The sequence below is a fragment of the Pseudopipra pipra genome, chromosome W, assembly GCF_036250125.1.
Source record: "Pseudopipra pipra isolate bDixPip1 chromosome W, bDixPip1.hap1, whole genome shotgun sequence".
Classification (NCBI taxonomy): Eukaryota; Metazoa; Chordata; class Aves; order Passeriformes; family Pipridae; genus Pseudopipra; species Pseudopipra pipra.
The window spans coordinates 42,968,814-42,978,714 of NC_087580.1; the positions used below are offsets into that span (position 1 = coordinate 42,968,814).

The window sequence follows — 9,901 nt, forward strand, 5'->3', positions numbered from 1 at the left end:
TTGGGCACATCCTGGAGAGCAAAGTGGAAAGCAGATGGAAGCTTTGAGGCCCTGGCCTGAGGAGATGCCCCTGCAGGATGGCAGTGCTGCTGCAGAGGTCAGCTCTGTGCCAGCAGTGCCCGTGGCTGTCCCTGCCTGCAGTCCCTGCACAGTCCTGCAGCAGGACTGGGACCGACTGCCAGAGCACTGAGGCCTCCAACTACACAGGGCTCTGAAGGACAGTGTGGAAGGGAAGGGAGAGGAGGCCAGGCAGGAGAAGGGCTGCTGCTCCCTGGCAGTGCTGCTCTGCTGGGACTCTTTTCTGGCCCAACTCTGCACAGAGGCACCGACCCTGCAGCTGCAGAGAAGTCAGAGAGGAAAGATGTCAGGCAAAGTGTCGCGACGGAAAGCTCTAGACACCTCAATGTGAGAATCCAGGAACTTCGTTTATTGTAGATTGACAACAGCTTAATATACACTCTATAATAGGTTCATGAATATTACAGAAATTAGGCTCATTATTGGTGCTCAGTTAGGTGGTGATATCATCTTAACTGTCTTTCATTGTTTACACAGGTGGCTCGTTAAGTGTCTTTGTTTTGGTAATGCCCAGCTCCTGTTTTTCAGCCCAATTTAGAATACCCAAGGACGTTGCTGCTTTCTCACGGCCCTGCTATCTCAGACTTTCTCATGGGCCTAGTCAGACTGCGTCTTATACTTTAGCAGCTCATCCATAGCCTTAGCCATGTTCATATGTCCTCGCATTTCTAACCAATCCTCTACAGCAAAGAAGTCAATGCAGTGTTCTTTATTTGGTTTAAGCAGACAGTGAATAAAATTCCCAATTTGTACAGCCTGTGGGCCAGGCTAGAAAGGCAAACACTGAATTGAAAATGGTGTTTATAGCTATATAAAGAGATATATATATCTTTATTTATATCTTTATAGATATAAAGATTTTTTGGTGTGAACAAATTCTCACAAAAATAACACCCCTACCAAGAGCAAAAAATAGAGAAGATATGGTGGGCCTTTAATGACGTCCATAACAGGATTGGCCTTTAATGAGGTACATAACATGCAGAAGAAAGAAAGTTTGTTGCTTCTGAAAAACACCCAGTTATGAGTTTCCTCAGGGCATCCTTGAGCTCCTGGTTCCTGCGGCTGTAGATGAAGGGGTTCAGTGTTGGAGGAACCACCGAGTATAAAACTGACACCACCAGATCCAGGGATGGGGAGGAGATGGAGGGGGGCTTAAGATAGGCAAAGAATAAGGTGCTGATAAACAGGGAGAGCACAGCCAGGTGAGGGAGGCACGTGGAAAAGGCTTTGTGCCGTCCCTGCTGAGAGGGGATCCTCAGCACAGCCCTGAAGATCTGCACATAGGAGAAAACAATGAAAATGAAACAACCAAATATTAAAAAGAAACTAACCACAATAAGCCCAAGTTCCCTGAGGTAGCCTGATTGTGTGCAGGAGAGCTTGAGGATGTGTGGGAGTTCACAGAAGAACTGGTCCAGGGCATTGCCCTGGCACAGGGGCAGAGAAAATGTATTGGCTGTGTGCAACAGAGAATAGAGAAATGCTGTGGCCCAGGCAGCTGCTGCCATGTGGGCACAAGCTCTGCTGCCCAGGAGGGTCCCGTAGTGCAGGGGTTTGCAGATGGCAACGTAGCGGTCGTAGCACATGATGATGAGGAGGGAAAACTCTGCTGCAAATAAGAATATGAGGAGAAAAACCTGTGCAGCACATCCTGCATAGGAGATGGTTGTGGTGTTATGGAGGGAATTGTGCATGGCTTTGGGGACAGTGGTGCAGATGCAGCCCAGGTCTGTGAGGGAGAGGTTGAGCAGGAAGAAGCCCATGGGGGTGTGCAGGTGGTGGTCACAGGCTACAGCGCTGAGGATGAGGCCGTTGGCCAGGAGGGCAGCCAGGGAGATGGCCAGGAAGAGCCAGAAGTGCAGGAGCTGCAGCTCCCGCCTGTCTGCGAATGCCAGGAGGAGGAACTGGGGCATGGAGCTGCTGTTGGACATTTGCTGCCTCAGCTTATTGTTTTCTGTTGAGGAGAAAAAAGGCAGAACTGAATTAGGCCAGATTCAATCAGCAAAACATCTTGCATGTCTCATAGCAATTCAATATTCAGGACCTCTTTTCAGGAAGATCTCTCTGCATCCCTCTCCCTGAGCTCTGGGTTTTGCTGGCTGAAGGGGGCACTGAGAGCAGGGACCCTGGAATGGGCTCTCGAGGAATCCTTCTTGCTGTGCAGTGAGAGGCAACTTGGAGCACAGAGTGACCTCCAATTAAATGCACTTGTGATGCATCAAAGTGTTTCCAGAACTGCTGATCACAGTGTGCCCAAGCACAGAACAGAGGGAAGGGATTTGGGGAACTTGATTTTGTTCCAGTTCCTCTTGCCAGGAGTGAGTTTGGATGGTTGAAATCTCTGACATTTCTAATGTGCTCCAAGTGAAATCTTGTGAGTCCTGAGAGGCAAAGGGATGGTCTCTTGGTGCAGAGACAAGAGCTGAACATCTCTCCTGTTCACAGCTGCCCCTGGCTGGCAGCTTGGAGCTGAAGGGAGATCACCCTTAAGAATTCCCTTAAAAAAGAAACAAGGCACTTCTGGAATCCCAGTTCAAAAAAGAGATTGAGAGAATCGTTGCCTTTCCTCAGGATGCCTGATTAAGATCTTCTTTTCTCCTTCCAGACTGCCACGCAGAGGGATCATTGCAGCTCCCAAGTACGGCTGCCCAGAGCATTTCCATGGATTTAGCACTGAGGAGTTTTCTCCATGGGGCTCCTGTGCAGCACAGAGATACTATGGCAGAGCTGTGCCCTTCTGGAGGGCACCTGCAGCCCTACAGGACACCCAGGCAAACAGCTGAAGACCCTGAAGGTGCCTGGAGGGCACTTGGGCACTTGGCTCCCACAGACACATCCCCACAGCAGCACCCAAAGGGTTTGTGTCTGGACAGGAATCTGCCCCCTCCAAACCCCACAGTGGCTCAGAAAACCCGATGGTGAGAACAAGGAGAGCCCAGGCAGCAGGGGATGGCAGTGAAATGCCACAATGCTGCTGCCAAGGGAGGAGGGACACAGAGAGACAGCTGGAAATCAGGGCCCTGTCCTTGCCTGGGCTCTGGCTGCTGCAGGGCAATGCACAGCCCAGCCCCCGTGGGCCTGAGGGCACAGGCTCTGCTTAGGCTGGGAAAGGAGCCCAGGCAGGAGCTGCTCAGGGAAGGGGTCTGTGCCACAGGGACAGCAGGGAGGGGCCCACATCCCCCTGCCCAGCACTTGTGGCAGCAGCTGCCTCTCCCTGCCTGCCTGTCTCTGGGTGAGGAGCTGTTCCTGCCAGCAGCCCCTGCCTGTGCCCAGCTCAGCTCCCTGCCAGTGCTACCAGAGCCATCCCCAGCCCAGTGCCCAGGGGCAGCTCTGCCTGGGCAGGGGCTGCAGAGCAGATCCCAGACAGCCTGCGGTGGCTGGGAAGGGGGAGGTGTTCTTGGGGGATGTGCTTCCTGAGAAGGGCCCCTGGAAATGGAGGAGGTGGAGCTGAAGCTGTGAGGAGCCCTGAGCCTGCAGCTGAAGGGCCCTGCCCAGCCCTGCCCTGCCAGGAGGGGTCACTCCTTCCACCCACACCTTCTCCCTGCAGGGCCGTGGCAGCTCCTTGGCCGGGCTGAGAGCTGACCCTGGCAGGCAGCAGAGTCCCTGCCCCAGCACACAGAGCCCTGGGGGCAGGACCCTGCTCTGCACCACAGCCCTGGGCACCCCTAGCTGCACCCCCACCTTCCCACCCCACAGCCAGCCCTGGCACAGGGAACCTTCTGGCCCTGGGCCTCTGATGGGGCAGTAGCAAGTCCTGCTCTGCAGCAGCTTCTCCTGCTGAACCCCAGCAAATCCAGCAGAGCCATCCTGACAGCTCCTGCCACTGCTGCCATTTGGCAGCTGGGAGAGGCACTTGCAGGAACTCACCTGCACTGCTCTGCAGCCACAGCCTGACCGTGGCAAAGGGCTGGCAAGGTTCCTGCCCTGAGCAGCTCTGCCCTGTCCTCCCACCCCAGGATCCCTTGAACCTCCTGCTCCCTTCTCCTCTCTGCCCTTGCTGCCTGCAGCTCCTGCCCTGCTCTGCCATGTGGCCACTTCCTCAGCACTGCAGCAACTGGGAGAGTCCTGCTGAAAGATCCTAGAAGCTGTGGGATGTGGCAGCTGTAGGAGATCCCTCCAGGAAGAGAATTTGAACTTTCCTACAGCCAGAGAATTTTTCTTTCAAATCCTCGGAAGTTTTCTCCAGTGGTGAGAGCTCAGTCACCTCCCAGCCCAGGCTGCCTCTCATCTCTCTGCCTTCTCTCCTGTGCCCTGGGTGTTGCAGGCAGTGCCCTCAGCCCTGCTGGGCTGTGCAGAGGAGCTGCTCACCAGCAGAGCTGTCTCTTTGAAGCTCTTCTTGCTTGCCAGGAGCTCCCTGTGTGCCAGGAGCCCGGCCCAGCTCAGCAGCACAGCAACAGCCCCAGGCATTTCATGACCCTCAGGGGGTTTGATGTTGTTTACATGAGACTCAGTCCCTGAGAGGAAGTTCAAACAACTTCTCAAGAAGTCAAAGTGAGATTGAAACACTGAAGTTTCTTGTAGTGCTAATGAGTCTCACTGAGGGACACAACTGAGAACGTGTCCCCAGATTCCAGTTGGAACAGAAAACTGCAGACAGTGATGACAAGGATGGACAAGCAAGGGAAAGGTAGCTCTGATGCTGAATAAACATTGACTTGTTTTCTTAATCCAGAGGACCAAGGCCTGACCCCCAGCCTCTAGGAAAGCAGATCCTGTCCCTGCCTCATTCTTCAGGGCTCTTCCTGGGGCACTGGGATGTGGGATGTGCAGTGCCAAGGTCAGGACCATGGGGTGGCACCTGCCAGGCTGCTGAGCAGGGACAAGGAGGCCATGAGGCCCCAGGGCTGCAAGGGGCACTCCCCTCCTCCTGGCATCAGGGGCCCAGACAGCAGCCCTGGCCAAAGGCCTGCAGAAGGTGGCTCTGTCAGGGCCTTTCACCTTCTCCCCATCCCTGTCTCCTCTCCAGCCCAGGCTGTCCTATGGTGTCCATGCCCTGCCCCTTTCCCTGCAGGCTGTCGTCATCCCCCGGCTGCCCCACCTGGCTGGCACCTTCCTGCACTGACATCTCTGCATCCTCCCTGGCTCTTCCTGCACACACAAAGCCTTGGGCTCATCCAGACTCCTTCTGGGTGATGTGTTGCATCACACCATTGCCCTCAGGGTGAAACTCCTTTCTCTTTGTTTCCAGTCTGGACCTCTCCAGCTGAACTTGACATTATTTCTTTCTCATGCTGCTTCCTGTTATGACAAAAGGATCCTTCATCTGTGAAAACCCCCTTCAAGCCCTCTCTGGCTACCCCTGCACTGTCCTCAGTCTCCACACCATGGAGCCCAGAGCTCCTTAGTCCCTAAAGAGTGGTCATGGGCTTGAGGCCTCCAAATCTTTTCTTGGGAGATCCCTGGGTACTCTCCAAGGTGTTTGCAGATGAACACATGGTGCTCACAGTCTAAGGAAATCACAGGGATATGTTTTACGAAGGCCTGTGTTGGCAGAATATGGGGCAATTGCCTTAAACTGAAAGACTGGAGTCTCATATTGATAATAGGGGTCACAAGTCCTGCCAGCAAATCTGCTCCAGTGTGGGCTCCTCCCCGGGCTGCAGGGGGGTCTCTGCTCCACCCTGGACTCACCCACAGGTCACAGGCCCTTCAGCTTGAGTTCACATGGAGTTCCAGCCACCACGGAGCCCCAAACTCTGACACACAGCCAGGAGCCCCAGGCAGCAGCAGCAGCTGCAAATTTCAGCAGCACACCCCAGACACATCTGTGGGTACCTCCAACACTCCCAACCCCACCCTGGACACCAACAAAGGCTGTTGTGGTTTCACCCCATGCAGCCCCCAAGCCCCTGCCGGTCACTCCTCATTCCCCCACCAGCAGGACAGTGGAGAGAACTGGGAGAGGAAAAGCTGGAAAACTCGTGGGTTGAGATAAAGACAACTTTAATAAGGACAAACAAAAGCTGCACGCAGGAGCAAAACAAAACAGGGGATTCATTCCTGGCTTCCCATGGTTGGGCAGGTGTTCAGCACCTCCAGGAGAGCAGGGCCCTATCCCATGGAATGGTGGCTTGGGAAAACAATCTCCATCACTCCAAACCTGTCCCAGCTGTGTCCCCTCCCAGCCTCCCCCACACCCCCAGCCCCTCCCCAGTGTGTCTGTGCCAGGGGCAGGAAAGGCCTTGGCTCTGGGTAAGCTCAGCACTAACAAAACCACCTCTGTGTTCTCAAGCCTGTACTCAGCACAGGCCCAAACACAGCTCCACACCAGCCCCTGCAAAGAAAATTAACTCCACCCCGGCCCAAACCAGCACATTCCAGCCCTTATTCCACACCAGTCCCATCGTGCCCAGGCCCCACACAACTCAATACAACTTCACCCCCCACCACCCCCTTCCCATTCTTTGCTATAACACACAGGTCTCCTTCCCTTAGTCTTTGCACCACCCCTGCAAAATGTCCATAAAATGGCCCCAAAGTGTCTGTTGAATTGCTCCAGTCCAGTCCTTTGGGCTCCCCCTGTTCTGGTGGTCCCTCGGGGCAGGAGAGGGGCTGTGTGGGGGGAGTTCCTGGGCACCAAAGGCAGCTCAGGTCGGGTCCCTCTGCCCTGCAACTGCTGCTTGGGAGGCTCCTCCTGCACTGCTTGGGGTGGTTCCTGTGACAGGAATTCCTGTCACACACTGGGCTGGCTTAAAAGGATGCACAGTTTGGGTTATACCCACATGGTGGTAAACTGGTCCCAGCCCCTGGAACCAGGACACAACTATAAGTGTGAACAGTGCTGCACTTATTGAAGTCCTTTGCCTCAGTTTTAGTTCTAGTCTATCTCATGATGATTGTACAGAGCTGCAGCCTCACTCTTTCCTTTATTTTCCTTCCACTTTGTAGAAAAAACCAAGTCTTTGTTTCTGGTGACCTGTTGTTCTGACTGAAAAAGTTCCCCCTTCTGTCAATGACAGCTCATGTGAAATCAACTCCCCCTGTCTGGAGGCTTTTATTGCTCTTCACACCTAGGCAGCAAGTAGCCCATGGCTCACCAGCTCTTGCTGGACCTTGTCAGCTTTTCTCTTTTGTCTACCTTGCGTGCCAGACGTTGTGTTTGGAATAGCCCACATCAGTCTCCAGCTTCAGATTACTCCAAGGGTTATTTTCCAGCTTCTATGCACAATACCTTATTAATGTCTTTGGATAATTTGCTTGGGATAGAGTTTTTTTCTGTATCAATTATGCTAGGGAAAAGTATCCATTTCTTAAACAAAGATAAATTCCTAGTTGTAAACTAGAAAAGCTCCACAGATACCCCCAGCCCCACAGATCCCTCCCAGCTCCACAGACCCCGCAGCATCCTGCCAGATCCAGCTCCCATCCCCAGCCAGGCTCTGTCCTGGCTTTTCTTCCAGACTGGCAGACAGATTGGACAGGGATATGAATCTCCTGTGCATACATTTGATGTGCTGCTCTTTTGTTGTTGGTCTCTAAATAAGGTTTATAGAGTGTTGCTTATTTTTGCTTTTCTAAAGATTCTACTCATGTAAATACATTCCATATATGGTTTATATGTTGTTGCTTTATTGTTGTTCTGTAAATGCATTTCATAGATTGTTGTTGTTTTACAGGCCCGTACAATGTAAATACATTTTATAGATGTTTTTATAAAGGCAGGGGTCCCTGGGGGTGGGGGGACCTGTGCCTAGAGGGGTCCCACTTGGGAAGGTGCCGGCCCTGGGCAGTGCTGGTGTCCCTGGGCTGGGGCAGAGCGGTGTCCCCAAGAGCAAAGCTGTCCCCAGCAGAGAGGGGGGTCTGACGTGAGCGGCCCCTGCAGCGCTGCCCCCACAGCAGGCAGGAAACCTCCTGCTGCCCTTCCTGCTGCAGCCAAAGGGATGTGGGAGAAGGTTTGGGAGCCGGAGGGGCTGATGTTTAAGGCTTTGGACCTCTAAGCGCTCCAGGCTTTGCTTCCCATCCTCATGGCATTCCCCTGGGCCGTCGGAGAGCCCAAAGCCAAACAAGGGACCCTCGCCCTGCCCAGATTCCTGCTGCTGGCAGTGGGCACTGGCCCATGTCCCCCACTCGGGCTGATGCCTGGAACAAACTGGTCTGGTGGCAGATGTCCCTGCCCATGGCAGGGGGTGTCAGAGACTGAAACAGTTAATGATTTATGCATTCTGGGAGACTTCTACAGGCTTTTGACTTTCTGGTGGGCAACTGGGCCCATCTCCCCCCCCTCCTTCAGTGCAGAAGATGTCAAGACCCGAAAAGGCGGGAAGAGCTGAGTTTGCCACGCCCTCCTCGTGGACTCCGCGCCAAAAGAGGGGGACGCCAACCTATGGGGACGGCTCCCCGCCCTGGGGGAGGTGCTAAGTATATGAATTTTGACTGGTGACTTTGGGGGTTTGGCGGGGTTTTTGCTTTTCCTTCTCCCCCCACCACCTGCGGATCAAGACATCGCTGGATCCAGTGGGCGGTGATTATCTCATCTTTTTTTTTTCCTTGCTCTCCCTTACTCTCACCCTGTCTTTCTCTGCCTTATGCATTTTTCTCCTCCCTAGAAAGGTTACAGCACCCAAAAATGTTATCTTACCTACTGATTCAAAATTGTTAAAATAAATCTTATCCATATATGTTTTCATACACCGATTATTTAGCGTCGTTTCGCTGTAATCCACCCCAAAGGAATTTTTGATGGAACCTGAGTTACCCCCCTCTCCCCTTTTCCTGGGGCGGGTCGTAACATTTTTGGCGTAGTCGGCAGGATCCTTTGGATGTGGTGGAGTAATCGGTGTATTCTAAAACTGATACCGAGGGCGAGTCAAATGGTGACCGTCCCCTCGCTGTAAAATTATAGTGAGAATTTTTCTCCTCTCGGTGTGACCCGGGCACATCAGACCTGTTGAAAGGTTTCCTGGTGTGGCCTGGACCTGTTGAAAGGTTCTCTGGTACCTGGACCTGTTGAAAGGTTTTCCAGGAGAGAGTCAAACCAGCCCTCAGAGGGTTAAGGGGGAGAAAGACATTAACCTAAGCTGGGTTAATGACTGAGGCAAAGGGGATGACACCCCAGGTTGAGTTATATGGGGATTATTCCCTCCTGATAGCTATCCTTGGTTTAGAATTGTTTTTTGTGGGTGCTGTCTTAGGCGTGTTCCTTAGAGCAGTGCAAAAGCAAAAATCAGCTATTCAGAAATCTGTAAGTGAAGGGATAAAATCTTTCCAAGAGTCAATGAGATCTTTGCAGGACCAGCTAGAAAAAGAGGCTATTCAAAAATCTACCGGTGAGGTGATAAGGTCTCTTCAAGAGACAATGAAGGCATTACAGGAGCAATTAGGAAAAGAACGCCAGCAGTTAACTGCTGAACGTCAGGCACTGGAGAAGGAGAGAGAGATTAACTCATTGCTTCGATCAGCTCTGCAAGATGAGGAGGAACAAAATGAAAGGCTTAAGAAGATACTGGAAATGAAAAATTGTGAATTGCGAGACATTAGTTCAAAATACCCTAAACCGGTAGATGTTAACAAATCCCTGTACCCCTCTGGGGAATTAGAAGAGTTGAAGCAAAGTTACCCGGAGGACGAGGCAATACATATGCATCCCCTCATTAAAACTGAAACCACTGGCCAGGGGGCAGATCGGCAAACTACCACACGAATTACCCTGTACACGGGGGAAGCACTGGCCAAAATTCAGGAAAAATACAGTCGTAAGGCCAGTGAATCAGAGACTGAATATGTGTGGAGAGTGTCCCTTACAGGAGGGGATCGGATTTTGTTAAGTGAGGATGAGGCCAGAGGATTTTGGGGCCCAGGGGTCTTCCTGACCACAAATGAT

General features: G+C 52.6%; 1 pseudogene; it reads right to left on the reverse strand.

Annotated features, from left to right (window-relative positions):
- Positions 1-957: 957 nt before the first annotated feature.
- LOC135405060 (olfactory receptor 14A16-like) lies at positions 958-2,012 on the reverse strand (annotated as a pseudogene).
- Between the last annotated feature and the right edge of the window lie 7,889 nt (positions 2,013-9,901).